The following is a 15,686-nucleotide window of genomic DNA, read 5'->3' as shown; positions in this document are numbered from 1 at the left end:
AGCCATCTCTCATTTCAGGTAACGTTGCGTTAGCTAGATAGCTAATGTAATTAACACAATCTAATGTCAGCTAACAATTAGAAAAAAAACGCTAGCTAACGCTACCGACTGGTACTGACCTCGCAAAACGTCTCTCGAATGCAATGCTACCTTGTTGCAACGTTGCAATGTAGCTAACTAAAGGTCAGTTCAGATCAATGATTCGTAACGAGACTGTATGCAACTTGCAAAATTCCAAGACGTCTGAATGTAAACGTTCTATCTGCACTTGCCGATTTGACAAGGTGGGTCTTTTGAGACCAGGCAACGGCTTCAGACGCTCTGCAACTAACCAGTTCACACCGCTGCAATTTTCTCTGCAACATTCTAAAACAGTTTCGTCTCGTTGCGAATCATTGATCTGAATTGGCGTTACCGTTATTTACATTGCCATCAAGTTCATCAATATATTATAATGATCGGAATAAAGCCGTCTTTACACAGAGCATTAACCTGGGGTATAGGTGGAGCAGAGCCGAGTCTGATTTCTGTGTAAAGATGTCAAGCCGGAGAAAACTAAATTTTTATTTATTTTTAAATATAGGATATGATGCATAAGCAGGTATAGGGTTCTAGGGTGGCTGACATGGATAGGGATTTTATATAGTAGGACTCGGTGTAAAGCATGGAGAATAAAATATAGCTTAGGGTGAAGGGATTTTTGAGTGTAAATCTATTGTCTGATACACACTCCGGAGCAGAAAGTGGCGGTAATTCACCAATAAGCTGTGTACCACCCGCTGTAAAACAAGAAGACGGTATATCCAATCACATGCGCATGTTGCTGTGACGTGATCTTGGAAGAAGGTCGTTGTGATTTCAAATTCTCCGTGGGAAAATCTGGCGGCGTTCAAGAGCAGGTAAGCGTTTCATTACGCCTTTATATTTTTAACTGAATGTATTAATGCAACAATACTGGATGCCAACCGCCGTAAAAACTAACAAGAAGAACTGAATGCATTGGAGACATTTTCAGTTAGTAGTATTTGCAATGTAATGATGGAGTCCTACTTTCAGCATGCATGTTTGCAGTTCTAGCTTAATGTTGCTAATGCTTTAAGTTAGTAGGTGAAATGGCGTCTGTTTGGGGCTAATTTGAGTTAGTGTTCTGTTAGATAACATATTTGCTACTTTGAGTATTTAACGCTAATAGCCCAGTGCAAATGTAATGTAAGACCAGCTAACATTACCTAGCTGATCTCGGCGATGGCCTGTTTAGTTAGCTAACAATTGAGCTAATTCGACATGTATAAACGGCTGTCCGTAAAGCACCTTTGTTTGTCCTTTTAGGTAGCGTTGTTGCCAGCGCCTCTTTTGAAAGCTGTAATTCACCTTGTCCACGTCCTAATGAGATATTAACATGTTGGTTAAAATATGCATCATAAATATGATATAAAATAGTTGTGGTCTTCATTTGGTTTTTGGTGTTTGACAAACTGGAGCTAGCAAGCCTTTTCAAGCTAGCATTGTTGGCGCCTCTTTTGAAAGCTATTTTTGCGCTCTTTTAAAAGCATTTAGCTAAGCATTATTTCCATTAGAAATACAAAAACTCAACTCTAGCATTATTTCTCTATACCTGGTGTAATCGTGGCCTTAAAAAATTAAATAAATAGGCTTTGGCTTCGCGCCAGTGCATTGTGTAATCAATATTAATCAAGAGTATTTCTCTGTATTTTCACCAAATACTGACTTAAATTGATTTTCTTTTGCAGAGTTCTCTACATTTGGCCCAACAGCTCAAATGGAAACTAGAGCACAAGATCAGAATGAAGGTAGTTATGGATATTAGGGTAAACGTCCCGATTAAGCCCACATACCATATAAGCCCACTTGCAACTTCTGAGTCAAATAAAAAATAAAAAAAACATCATTTTTTGCTGTGTGATGTTTTTTCAAATGAAGCTGCTTGTTACATAAATTACACTTTTTATTGAGTTATCGAAGCACGTGTGGCATGTGCCTGCTGATCCCAGAAGTTGCAAAAAAAAACTTAGGTGATTTTGGTACCCTCAGAAAATAACATTTTTTGTATATTTCTACTCCTGTTTTTGGTAAGTACTCATTTGTTATTGAAATCTAAGTGATTAGTGTTTTGAATGAGGCATATGTTAGAATATTACCTGAATAAGAAATATTGTTTCTTTTGAAATCAAAATATGAGTTTTAGCACGCTAGAAAACAGACCACATGCTGCACTAATACAGTAGCTACATAGTACGGTTCATTGCAATGACATAAAGCATGATAAGCATGTATAGTTTATATTTTTGTATGCAGTTTATATTATTATATTGTTAAATAGACAATAAATGTGTGTGTTAATCTTTATTTATTTTTTTAATTAACATTTTTGCCTGGTGGGCTTAAAGGGGACTCTAGCAAAACAAATCACACTGTCTGGGGTGGATGTAAATGAGTATAGCTAATTACTTCTCTGCATGATCAATTTATACTTTTCATATTATGTTAGTGCACCATATATAGATTTATTTCATATAGTTGTTTTTTTTAATGTCATGCGAGTAGAATAAAATATTCTGTCTTTTAACCATGAATTCACTGATGTTCCCTTTAAGCCCATCTGTTCCCATTAAGCCCACTTTACTGTGTTTCAGTGGGGATTTTCTCCCTTTTCACCTTTGAACCATTTCCCTCCCTAATTTTGACCTCACCTGATGAATCAGCTTCATAATTCAGATAATTAATACCCATATTTAAATGTCAGTGATATTGCATAGGTCAATTCATTCTGGATAGGCCTGTGTCTTAACATAAGCAATAATTTTTTAATCTTTACTTTTCAGATGAGTTTTAGTTTAAGATGACTAAAACACAAAAGAACTACAGTTCATGTCCACGCATGATAGAAGCGCAAGTTCATCCTCTGCAAAGCAGGGCTGTAGGGACCTGGACCATTCTATTTGCGCAATCATGAGGTCATTGAAAATCTGTACAAAAACAAGATGAAAGCCATGAAAGACTTGTTAGCGTAAGACAAAGACAACCACAACGTGGGCAAAAGATTGAAACAAACCAATAAAATCAAGCTTAGACCACCCTATAACCTATGTTATGTTACACTACTAAGATGGAGCATGGAGCAAATGATAGCCTTACTAAAACGATACAATCACCTCAAAGAGCATAGGCCTACGTTTAGTCTAGGAGAAAGTAGAAATTGCAGAAACGTTGAAATCTTTTTTGTTTATTTTGTTTAAGTTATAGGCTAATGATACATGAGCTTCAAGATGTTATGACTGTCTCCTCATAATGAACTGTGTTTTAATGTTACTGAACTGAATGGTTCTAAAATGTGTTTTTACTATGTTTTCAAACTACTATCCTAAATGTGATTAACATTTGAAAATAAATTAAAGTTATTGTTTAATTGTAAATCCTGAAATTGACTCATTTACTATCCTTAGAACATTAGTATTGAACCTGAAATTGTTTTTCGTTCAGTCAGTCGGTCTTCAGAAATTTTCATAACACCTGCACTTTCAACCAGCTGGCTGGACCAGAAATTTTGGCCAATTTCAAATGCCAACAGCACATGATAGGATAGATAAACAGACAAAATGACAACACGTATTGAAAGATGAAGTATTGAAGAGCAATTTCCACTATAGTTTTGATTTTGTTCGTAAATAGTTTTTTTGGCTACATTCCAAAGAAGACATATTGTAAGTTTAGCTTTTTCTGTGTTGACAACACAGCAAAAAGGCTGGTCGTGCCTATTTCAAATGCCATTTGCAGGCCATAGGATAGGAGTGGAGACAAAATGAAAATAGCTATTGAGAGCTAAGAGATTACAGATTTGAATAGAAGTTTGTATTAAGATTTTTTAAATGTATATTTATTTATCAACAAATCATGAAGTGGGCTTATTTGGAACACCCATGGGCTTAAAGGGTACGTTAGGTTCCCATTAAGCCCATGCCAGACTTTTGACATATTTTGACAAATTAAACAATAAAAACATTAGAATTTGGTATAAACGAATTATTGGCACTTCAAATGGAGATTAGACTTTCATTTTAACTAAAATGTTCTCACTTAAATTGGGGCAGTATACATTAAAAAATGTCTGAAAAGCGGACTTGGTGGGCTTAATAGGGACATTTACCCTATATGGAAACAGCTCTTTGCTCATTGACCGTTTGTCGTTGTCAAAACACAATTACGATTTTAGCCTGCTGCGTGTGTTACTCAATGTATTTTTCTTACTTGGTCCAATTTCATATCCTTTCAGCTCCCACACATGGCCTTATGACTGTTGCCCCAGTGAAGAACCCGAGGTCCAGCCTTCCCCACTCAAGACATGCCTGAGACAAGAGTGACTGTATTCCAAGTTGATCCAAGGTGATCCTAACTTAAATGTAGTTCACCGCTTGAAAAAGACAAAAATACTCAACACTATTAACGTTGAAATCATTGGTCTATGGTTATTACTGTCCTGAAACCCTTCACCCTTTTTGTTTTTGTATCTAGTTTGTCTCATCTTCTGTACCATAATTATGCTTGCACATATTGCCTACCTAGAAATGTAACTTGAACCTGATCTCAATGGTATTCTATACAATGACAATAAAGGCTTTCTATTCTATTTGGGCTTTATGTGTACATTTTTTATTGCTGCACTTAAAGTATCTTAAATTTTGAAGAATTACAGAAGCAATGGCATTTCATTGGTAGGATAGAATGGAGATGAAAATGTATGGTCAGGGTTTAGTAAGTAAGTGACCAATCCGCAACGTTGTGGAAAGGTAAATAACGTAATAAAGAAGTTTAAACAACGTGTCGGCGACGTAAATCTATAACGTTACGACGGATGACTGCCTGGCGACGTAATCACAACTTCGGGGTAAGGTTATTCTATTACATTGTCAAACGTAAAGTTGTAAGGACGTAACTGTTACGTATCCACAACGTTGTTTTGCGACGTCGCAGCGACGGGGTGCTGGTCTTACGTTTTTACGGTAATACTACGTAAATTGAGACGTAACGCGGACGTTACGAGACCAATAGATGATGTTGATAGTACGTCGCCACAACCACATTTTGTTAGTAGGGATAGTTGGCGTGGCCCAGGTGCCAACTGACTGACGTCACACAGGCGAAACTGGTTGGATCCGGTTGGATCTCTGGGAAGTGAGGTCCAAAAACACACTTGCAATTACTGCTTTTCGCCTTTGGTACCGCCAAAGAGAACGAAACGGAAATCTTCGAGATTGTAACTTCAAAGAAAACGCCAATTCGCGTTTAAGGGTTCTTGGACATTTCTGAACGTGACGTGTTGAACCAGTGCGTTGTAATTTGGCGCTCCGCCTGTGTGTATTTGGCAAGTGCGCTAGCAGTAAAAATAAAAGGGAAAGTAAATTATGGGTCAGAGCAACTAATTAATACGGTGATGTTTATAAAAAAGTATTTAGCCATGTGTATGGTTAATTTAATGAAGAGTAATGAGACGCACAAAGAAATGAATCACATAAATGTGTAATTGGAGCAGTTTATGATCACAACTATATGTAAATGCACAAAGAGTGAATATGTAATCCGCTTTTTGGCCTATTCAGGCCGGGTCTTTTCCTTTCTCCCTGTTTGTGTTAGATTCGACATCTTTGGAGGAAAGTGGATTTCTTCTGCTGCTTCTCTGCGCTACTACAGTGGTGGTAGAGTTCAGCAGTTGTGGCGAGCCAAGCTAATTGATGGGACGATTCTGAAAGATCTGAACTGTTGCTTTCATCTGAAATCCTGGTAGGACTGATCATTGCCAGAACACTGAAGGACACATTTAATAGACTGTATATTTTCATTCCCTTCATTGGACTGAAAAAAATGGAATCACTGTTTCATTGGTTGAAGTTACTTTTATTGCTCTGTTGATTGATATTGATGTTTGGGGAATTGATACTATTTCTTTTAAAAGGTATTTTGATACATACACCAATGAAGATCTTTTGATGTATATACATTGAGGTTAAAATGTGTTTTGCTAATACACAAAAAGGGGTTTAGCTCATGAAAAAAAAACAGCGTGTGAGTTAAACTAGTTGGGTAGGTTAACTCTAGGCCAACCGTCAATATAGCATAATTTAGATTCTAAATACATTTAAAACTAAGCAACCACTAACTACGGTCTACTTAAGTGATTGGTTGGTTATACACCGAGTGATTTCATTCAAGAAAGGAAGCATATATACTCTGTACTCTCGTATGGGGATGGGACGACATGAAAACAATTTTCAACTGTCCACCACGTTTTGGCAATGTTCCAACTCTCACGTCATCACTGTTACATGTTCACAAAATCTATTACACTACCATCTAACGCTTACATTATAGTGTGAAATATCCACATTATATAACACCGCTAACTCAGTTAACTATTTAAAGATACTCAGTTTCAAAAATAACGTATATAACCGAACTATTTTGAGCAGTAATACTTACATAGCAATGATGAAATCTCATCTATGTTCAGTAGATGGAGACAGACGGTATCAGTGATACTGTTCTATTCGCTTCTGTTTTACTCCAGAAAATGATGTCAGCTAGGTCTATCAAAGAACTTTTTGATAGATAAAAAAATGTAAATGATGATATTAAAGTAAATTAAATGTATATATATAAACACCATATTCAAGTGGTGTGACTTAAAAATAACTCCATGTTCCTTTCTTTTCCAGCCATCTATAAAAAAAATACATTTTCCAGTTTCAAACATGTATTTTTATGAATATTATTATTGTTATTAATTTATTATTTCTTAGTATCTATTCTCAGTAAATGAATTATATTTTCTTATTTTATTCCTACTACATGATCTCAAAGAGTAAGACTTTATCTAGCGGAGCTAATGAGTGAATCAAGTGTAACGTTAGATGAAACTAAATTGATTGGATGAAATACGTAACGTGAGGCTTGTCCATAAGAATTTGGTGGTGAAAAAAACTACAATGCGCTTTCGTGCAGGTTACCCGCGCTAAGTGTTGGTTGATTCACTTCTCCAACAGCAATCCTTCTCTCATGTTATCACGACAAAGCTAGATAAACATGGCTTAAAATGATCCATGTTAGAAGTGTTTTATCGGCGTTTTTACTGTCTGGTTAGCTTGCTACGATGACGCGTGACTAGATGACACACTCGCTTGCAATAACGCGTTGGCTATTGACACAGCATCATATAGTAGCTAATATCATTATCTCAGATAAAAAAAACAAATGTGTGATTCATTCAATCACCATTTTATTTTGGCTGGTTATTTATTTGAGAATACAGGGATGTCCTCTGGAAATGTAGATCCTATGCTGCTTGTGCGCTCACTGCCACTTCATAAAGGCTTGCTAGCCAGCTAGCTTGCTAAAGTGAACCAATGTTAGCTAGCTCGCTCGCTTGATAATGAGGATTGATAAACATAGTGGTTGTATGAACGCATTTAATTTTAAACTTTTACTAAATATACATACCTTTATTGCGGCAGTCAAATCTGTGCAGACAAGTCTTGCAATGGAGAATATTGGATGAGGCACGGGTGACACACCTTATTACAGAAGTAGCGCGTCAGCTGCTGCAGTTCACACTTCTAGCTATTTGCACAGCTAACGCTAGCTACCGGATCATGTCAAGAAAGGCAACATTAGTTTAGACAGAGTTGCGCACAGTAGCCATCTCTCATTTCAGGTAACGTTGCGTTAGCTAGATAGCTAATGTAATTAACACAATCTAATGTCAGCTAACAATTAGAAAAAAACGCTAGCTAACGCTACCGACTGGTACTGACCTCGCAAAACGTCTCTCGAATGCAATGCTACCTTGTTGCAACGTTGCAATGTAGCTAACTAAAGGTCAGTTCAGATCAATGATTCGTAACGAGACTGTATGCAACTTGCAAAATTCCAAGACGTCTGAATGTAAACGTTCTATCTGCACTTGCCGATTTGACAAGGTGGGTCTTTTGAGACCAGGCAACGGCTTCAGACGCTCTGCAACTAACCAGTTCACACCGCTGCAATTTTCTCTGCAACATTCTAAAACAGTTTCGTCTCGTTGCGAATCATTGATCTGAATTGGCGTTACCGTTATTTACATTGCCATCAAGTTCATCAATATATTATAATGATCGGAATAAAGCCGTCTTTACACAGAGCATTAACCTGGGGTATAGGTGGAGCAGAGCCGAGTCTGATTTCTGTGTAAAGATGTCAAGCCGGAGAAAACTAAATTTTTATTTATTTTTAAATATAGGATATGATGCATAAGCAGGTATAGGGTTCTAGGGTGGCTGACATGGATAGGGATTTTATATAGTAGGACTCGGTGTAAAGCATGGAGAATAAAATATAGCTTAGGGTGAAGGGATTTTTGAGTGTAAATCTATTGTCTGATACACACTCCGGAGCAGAAAGTGGCGGTAATTCACCAATAAGCTGTGTACCACCCGCTGTAAAACAAGAAGACGGTATATCCAATCACATGCGCATGTTGCTGTGACGTGATCTTGGAAGAAGGTCGTTGTGATTTCAAATTCTCCGTGGGAAAATCTGGCGGCGTTCAAGAGCAGGTAAGCGTTTCATTACGCCTTTATATTTTTAACTGAATGTATTAATGCAACAATACTGGATGCCAACCGCCGTAAAAACTAACAAGAAGAACTGAATGCATTGGAGACATTTTCAGTTAGTAGTATTTGCAATGTAATGATGGAGTCCTACTTTCAGCATGCATGTTTGCAGTTCTAGCTTAATGTTGCTAATGCTTTAAGTTAGTAGGTGAAATGGCGTCTGTTTGGGGCTAATTTGAGTTAGTGTTCTGTTAGATAACATATTTGCTACTTTGAGTATTTAACGCTAATAGCCCAGTGCAAATGTAATGTAAGACCAGCTAACATTACCTAGCTGATCTCGGCGATGGCCTGTTTAGTTAGCTAACAATTGAGCTAATTCGACATGTATAAACGGCTGTCCGTAAAGCACCTTTGTTTGTCCTTTTAGGTAGCGTTGTTGCCAGCGCCTCTTTTGAAAGCTGTAATTCACCTTGTCCACGTCCTAATGAGATATTAACATGTTGGTTAAAATATGCATCATAAATATGATATAAAATAGTTGTGGTCTTCATTTGGTTTTTGGTGTTTGACAAACTGGAGCTAGCAAGCCTTTTCAAGCTAGCATTGTTGGCGCCTCTTTTGAAAGCTATTTTTGCGCTCTTTTAAAAGCATTTAGCTAAGCATTATTTCCATTAGAAATACAAAAACTCAACTCTAGCATTATTTCTCTATACCTGGTGTAATCGTGGCCTTAAAAAATTAAATAAATAGGCTTTGGCTTCGCGCCAGTGCATTGTGTAATCAATATTAATCAAGAGTATTTCTCTGTATTTTCACCAAATACTGACTTAAATTGATTTTCTTTTGCAGAGTTCTCTACATTTGGCCCAACAGCTCAAATGGAAACTAGAGCACAAGATCAGAATGAAGGTAGTTATGGATATTAGGGTAAACGTCCCTATTAAGCCCACATACCATATAAGCCCACTTGCAACTTCTGAGTCAAATAAAAAATAAAAAAAACATCATTTTTTGCTGTGTGATGTTTTTTCAAATGAAGCTGCTTGTTACATAAATTACACTTTTTATTGAGTTATCGAAGCACGTGTGGCATGTGCCTGCTGATCCCAGAAGTTGCAAAAAAAAACTTAGGTGATTTTGGTACCCTCAGAAAATAACATTTTTTGTATATTTCTACTCCTGTTTTTGGTAAGTACTCATTTGTTATTGAAATCTAAGTGATTAGTGTTTTGAATGAGGCATATGTTAGAATATTACCTGAATAAGAAATATTGTTTCTTTTGAAATCAAAATATGAGTTTTAGCACGCTAGAAAACAGACCACATGCTGCACTAATACAGTAGCTACATAGTACGGTTCATTGCAATGACATAAAGCATGATAAGCATGTATAGTTTATATTTTTGTATGCAGTTTATATTATTATATTGTTAAATAGACAATAAATGTGTGTGTTAATCTTTATTTATTTTTTTAATTAACATTTTTGCCTGGTGGGCTTAAAGGGGACTCTAGCAAAACAAATCACACTGTCTGGGGTGGATGTAAATGAGTATAGCTAATTACTTCTCTGCATGATCAATTTATACTTTTCATATTATGTTAGTGCACCATATATAGATTTATTTCATATAGTTGTTTTTTTTAATGTCATGCGAGTAGAATAAAATATTCTGTCTTTTAACCATGAATTCACTGATGTTCCCTTTAAGCCCATCTGTTCCCATTAAGCCCACTTTACTGTGTTTCAGTGGGGATTTTCTCCCTTTTCACCTTTGAACCATTTCCCTCCCTAATTTTGACCTCACCTGATGAATCAGCTTCATAATTCAGATAATTAATACCCATATTTAAATGTCAGTGATATTGCATAGGTCAATTCATTCTGGATAGGCCTGTGTCTTAACATAAGCAATAATTTTTTAATCTTTACTTTTCAGATGAGTTTTAGTTTAAGATGACTAAAACACAAAAGAACTACAGTTCATGTCCACGCATGATAGAAGCGCAAGTTCATCCTCTGCAAAGCAGGGCTGTAGGGACCTGGACCATTCTATTTGCGCAATCATGAGGTCATTGAAAATCTGTACAAAAACAAGATGAAAGCCATGAAAGACTTGTTAGCGTAAGACAAAGACAACCACAACGTGGGCAAAAGATTGAAACAAACCAATAAAATCAAGCTTAGACCACCCTATAACCTATGTTATGTTACACTACTAAGATGGAGCATGGAGCAAATGATAGCCTTACTAAAACGATACAATCACCTCAAAGAGCATAGGCCTACGTTTAGTCTAGGAGAAAGTAGAAATTGCAGAAACGTTGAAATCTTTTTTGTTTATTTTGTTTAAGTTATAGGCTAATGATACATGAGCTTCAAGATGTTATGACTGTCTCCTCATAATGAACTGTGTTTTAATGTTACTGAACTGAATGGTTCTAAAATGTGTTTTTACTATGTTTTCAAACTACTATCCTAAATGTGATTAACATTTGAAAATAAATTAAAGTTATTGTTTAATTGTAAATCCTGAAATTGACTCATTTACTATCCTTAGAACATTAGTATTGAACCTGAAATTGTTTTTCGTTCAGTCAGTCGGTCTTCAGAAATTTTCATAACACCTGCACTTTCAACCAGCTGGCTGGACCAGAAATTTTGGCCAATTTCAAATGCCAACAGCACATGATAGGATAGATAAACAGACAAAATGACAACACGTATTGAAAGATGAAGTATTGAAGAGCAATTTCCACTATAGTTTTGATTTTGTTCGTAAATAGTTTTTTTGGCTACATTCCAAAGAAGACATATTGTAAGTTTAGCTTTTTCTGTGTTGACAACACAGCAAAAAGGCTGGTCGTGCCTATTTCAAATGCCATTTGCAGGCCATAGGATAGGAGTGGAGACAAAATGAAAATAGCTATTGAGAGCTAAGAGATTACAGATTTGAATAGAAGTTTGTATTAAGATTTTTTAAATGTATATTTATTTATCAACAAATCATGAAGTGGGCTTATTTGGAACACCCATGGGCTTAAAGGGTACGTTAGGTTCCCATTAAGCCCATGCCAGACTTTTGACATATTTTGACAAATTAAACAATAAAAACATTAGAATTTGGTATAAACGAATTATTGGCACTTCAAATGGAGATTAGACTTTCATTTTAACTAAAATGTTCTCACTTAAATTGGGGCAGTATACATTAAAAAATGTCTGAAAAGCGGACTTGGTGGGCTTAATAGGGACATTTACCCTATATGGAAACAGCTCTTTGCTCATTGACCGTTTGTCGTTGTCAAAACACAATTACGATTTTAGCCTGCTGCGTGTGTTACTCAATGTATTTTTCTTACTTGGTCCAATTTCATATCCTTTCAGCTCCCACACATGGCCTTATGACTGTTGCCCCAGTGAAGAACCCGAGGTCCAGCCTTCCCCACTCAAGACATGCCTGAGACAAGAGTGACTGTATTCCAAGTTGATCCAAGGTGATCCTAACTTAAATGTAGTTCACCGCTTGAAAAAGACAAAAATACTCAACACTATTAACGTTGAAATCATTGGTCTATGGTTATTACTGTCCTGAAACCCTTCACCCTTTTTGTTTTTGTATCTAGTTTGTCTCATCTTCTGTACCATAATTATGCTTGCACATATTGCCTACCTAGAAATGTAACTTGAACCTGATCTCAATGGTATTCTATACAATGACAATAAAGGCTTTCTATTCTATTTGGGCTTTATGTGTACATTTTTTATTGCTGCACTTAAAGTATCTTAAATTTTGAAGAATTACAGAAGCAATGGCATTTCATTGGTAGGATAGAATGGAGATGAAAATGTATGGTCAGGGTTTAGTAAGTAAGTGACCAATCCGCAACGTTGTGGAAAGGTAAATAACGTAATAAAGAAGTTTAAACAACGTGTCGGCGACGTAAATCTATAACGTTACGACGGATGACTGCCTGGCGACGTAATCACAACTTCGGGGTAAGGTTATTCTATTACATTGTCAAACGTAAAGTTGTAAGGACGTAACTGTTACGTATCCACAACGTTGTTTTGCGACGTCGCAGCGACGGGGTGCTGGTCTTACGTTTTTACGGTAATACTACGTAAATTGAGACGTAACGCGGACGTTACGAGACCAATAGATGATGTTGATAGTACGTCGCCACAACCACATTTTGTTAGTAGGGATAGTTGGCGTGGCCCAGGTGCCAACTGACTGACGTCACACAGGCGAAACTGGTTGGATCCGGTTGGATCTCTGGGAAGTGAGGTCCAAAAACACACTTGCAATTACTGCTTTTCGCCTTTGGTACCGCCAAAGAGAACGAAACGGAAATCTTCGAGATTGTAACTTCAAAGAAAACGCCAATTCGCGTTTAAGGGTTCTTGGACATTTCTGAACGTGACGTGTTGAACCAGTGCGTTGTAATTTGGCGCTCCGCCTGTGTGTATTTGGCAAGTGCGCTAGCAGTAAAAATAAAAGGGAAAGTAAATTATGGGTCAGAGCAACTAATTAATACGGTGATGTTTATAAAAAAGTATTTAGCCATGTGTATGGTTAATTTAATGAAGAGTAATGAGACGCACAAAGAAATGAATCACATAAATGTGTAATTGGAGCAGTTTATGATCACAACTATATGTAAATGCACAAAGAGTGAATATGTAATCCGCTTTTTGGCCTATTCAGGCCGGGTCTTTTCCTTTCTCCCTGTTTGTGTTAGATTCGACATCTTTGGAGGAAAGTGGATTTCTTCTGCTGCTTCTCTGCGCTACTACAGTGGTGGTAGAGTTCAGCAGTTGTGGCGAGCCAAGCTAATTGATGGGACGATTCTGAAAGATCTGAACTGTTGCTTTCATCTGAAATCCTGGTAGGACTGATCATTGCCAGAACACTGAAGGACACATTTAATAGACTGTATATTTTCATTCCCTTCATTGGACTGAAAAAAATGGAATCACTGTTTCATTGGTTGAAGTTACTTTTATTGCTCTGTTGATTGATATTGATGTTTGGGGAATTGATACTATTTCTTTTAAAAGGTATTTTGATACATACACCAATGAAGATCTTTTGATGTATATACATTGAGGTTAAAATGTGTTTTGCTAATACACAAAAAGGGGTTTAGCTCATGAAAAAAAAACAGCGTGTGAGTTAAACTAGTTGGGTAGGTTAACTCTAGGCCAACCGTCAATATAGCATAATTTAGATTCTAAATACATTTAAAACTAAGCAACCACTAACTACGGTCTACTTAAGTGATTGGTTGGTTATACACCGAGTGATTTCATTCAAGAAAGGAAGCATATATACTCTGTACTCTCGTATGGGGATGGGACGACATGAAAACAATTTTCAACTGTCCACCACGTTTTGGCAATGTTCCAACTCTCACGTCATCACTGTTACATGTTCACAAAATCTATTACACTACCATCTAACGCTTACATTATAGTGTGAAATATCCACATTATATAACACCGCTAACTCAGTTAACTATTTAAAGATACTCAGTTTCAAAAATAACGTATATAACCGAACTATTTTGAGCAGTAATACTTACATAGCAATGATGAAATCTCATCTATGTTCAGTAGATGGAGACAGACGGTATCAGTGATACTGTTCTATTCGCTTCTGTTTTACTCCAGAAAATGATGTCAGCTAGGTCTATCAAAGAACTTTTTGATAGATAAAAAAATGTAAATGATGATATTAAAGTAAATTAAATGTATATATATAAACACCATATTCAAGTGGTGTGACTTAAAAATAACTCCATGTTCCTTTCTTTTCCAGCCATCTATAAAAAAAATACATTTTCCAGTTTCAAACATGTATTTTTATGAATATTATTATTGTTATTAATTTATTATTTCTTAGTATCTATTCTCAGTAAATGAATTATATTTTCTTATTTTATTCCTACTACATGATCTCAAAGAGTAAGACTTTATCTAGCGGAGCTAATGAGTGAATCAAGTGTAACGTTAGATGAAACTAAATTGATTGGATGAAATACGTAACGTGAGGCTTGTCCATAAGAATTTGGTGGTGAAAAAAACTACAATGCGCTTTCGTGCAGGTTACCCGCGCTAAGTGTTGGTTGATTCACTTCTCCAACAGCAATCCTTCTCTCATGTTATCACGACAAAGCTAGATAAACATGGCTTAAAATGATCCATGTTAGAAGTGTTTTATCGGCGTTTTTACTGTCTGGTTAGCTTGCTACGATGACGCGTGACTAGATGACACACTCGCTTGCAATAACGCGTTGGCTATTGACACAGCATCATATAGTAGCTAATATCATTATCTCAGATAAAAAAAACAAATGTGTGATTCATTCAATCACCATTTTATTTTGGCTGGTTATTTATTTGAGAATACAGGGATGTCCTCTGGAAATGTAGATCCTATGCTGCTTGTGCGCTCACTGCCACTTCATAAAGGCTTGCTAGCCAGCTAGCTTGCTAAAGTGAACCAATGTTAGCTAGCTCGCTCGCTTGATAATGAGGATTGATAAACATAGTGGTTGTATGAACGCATTTAATTTTAAACTTTTACTAAATATACATACCTTTATTGCGGCAGTCAAATCTGTGCAGACAAGTCTTGCAATGGAGAATATTGGATGAGGCACGGGTGACACACCTTATTACAGAAGTAGCGCGTCAGCTGCTGCAGTTCACACTTCTAGCTATTTGCACAGCTAACGCTAGCTACCGGATCATGTCAAGAAAGGCAACATTAGTTTAGACAGAGTTGCGCACAGTAGCCATCTCTCATTTCAGGTAACGTTGCGTTAGCTAGATAGCTAATGTAATTAACACAATCTAATGTCAGCTAACAATTAGAAAAAAACGCTAGCTAACGCTACCGACTGGTACTGACCTCGCAAAACGTCTCTCGAATGCAATGCTACCTTGTTGCAACGTTGCAATGTAGCTAACTAAAGGTCAGTTCAGATCAATGATTCGTAACGAGACTGTATGCAACTTGCAAAATTCCAAGACGTCTGAATGTAAACGTTCTATCTGCACTTGCCGATTT

At 36.7% G+C, this 15,686-nt stretch overlaps 1 protein-coding gene and 2 long non-coding RNA genes across 7 annotated transcripts in view; 2 read left to right on the top strand and 1 right to left on the bottom strand.

Annotated features, from left to right (window-relative positions):
* LOC118229847 overlaps positions 1-15,686 on the bottom strand; it is a 77,278-nt gene that overhangs the window by 42,396 nt on the left and 19,196 nt on the right. The window lies entirely within an intron of this gene.
* On the top strand, positions 519-6,308 carry LOC118229852. 3 transcript variants are annotated; one of them, XR_004765743.1, is made up of 4 exons: positions 519-899; positions 1,752-1,811; positions 4,292-4,401; positions 5,650-6,308. It is a non-coding gene; the product is annotated as an uncharacterized LOC118229852 (long non-coding RNA). The 3 variants fall into 3 exon arrangements; XR_004765742.1 differs by having other exon boundaries at positions 520-899; positions 5,616-6,308; XR_004765741.1 differs by lacking the exon at positions 5,650-6,308 and having other exon boundaries at positions 4,292-4,645.
* Positions 8,223-14,012, top strand: LOC118229851. 3 transcript variants are annotated; one of them, XR_004765740.1, is made up of 4 exons: positions 8,223-8,603; positions 9,456-9,515; positions 11,996-12,105; positions 13,354-14,012. It is a non-coding gene; the product is annotated as an uncharacterized LOC118229851 (long non-coding RNA). The 3 variants fall into 3 exon arrangements; XR_004765739.1 differs by having other exon boundaries at positions 8,224-8,603; positions 13,320-14,012; XR_004765738.1 differs by lacking the exon at positions 13,354-14,012 and having other exon boundaries at positions 11,996-12,349.

Source organism: Anguilla anguilla, chromosome 6 (genome assembly GCF_013347855.1).
Source record: "Anguilla anguilla isolate fAngAng1 chromosome 6, fAngAng1.pri, whole genome shotgun sequence".
In the NCBI taxonomy this organism is placed as follows: domain Eukaryota; kingdom Metazoa; phylum Chordata; class Actinopteri; order Anguilliformes; family Anguillidae; genus Anguilla; species Anguilla anguilla.
This window is presented reverse-complemented; position numbering and strand designations above follow the sequence as displayed.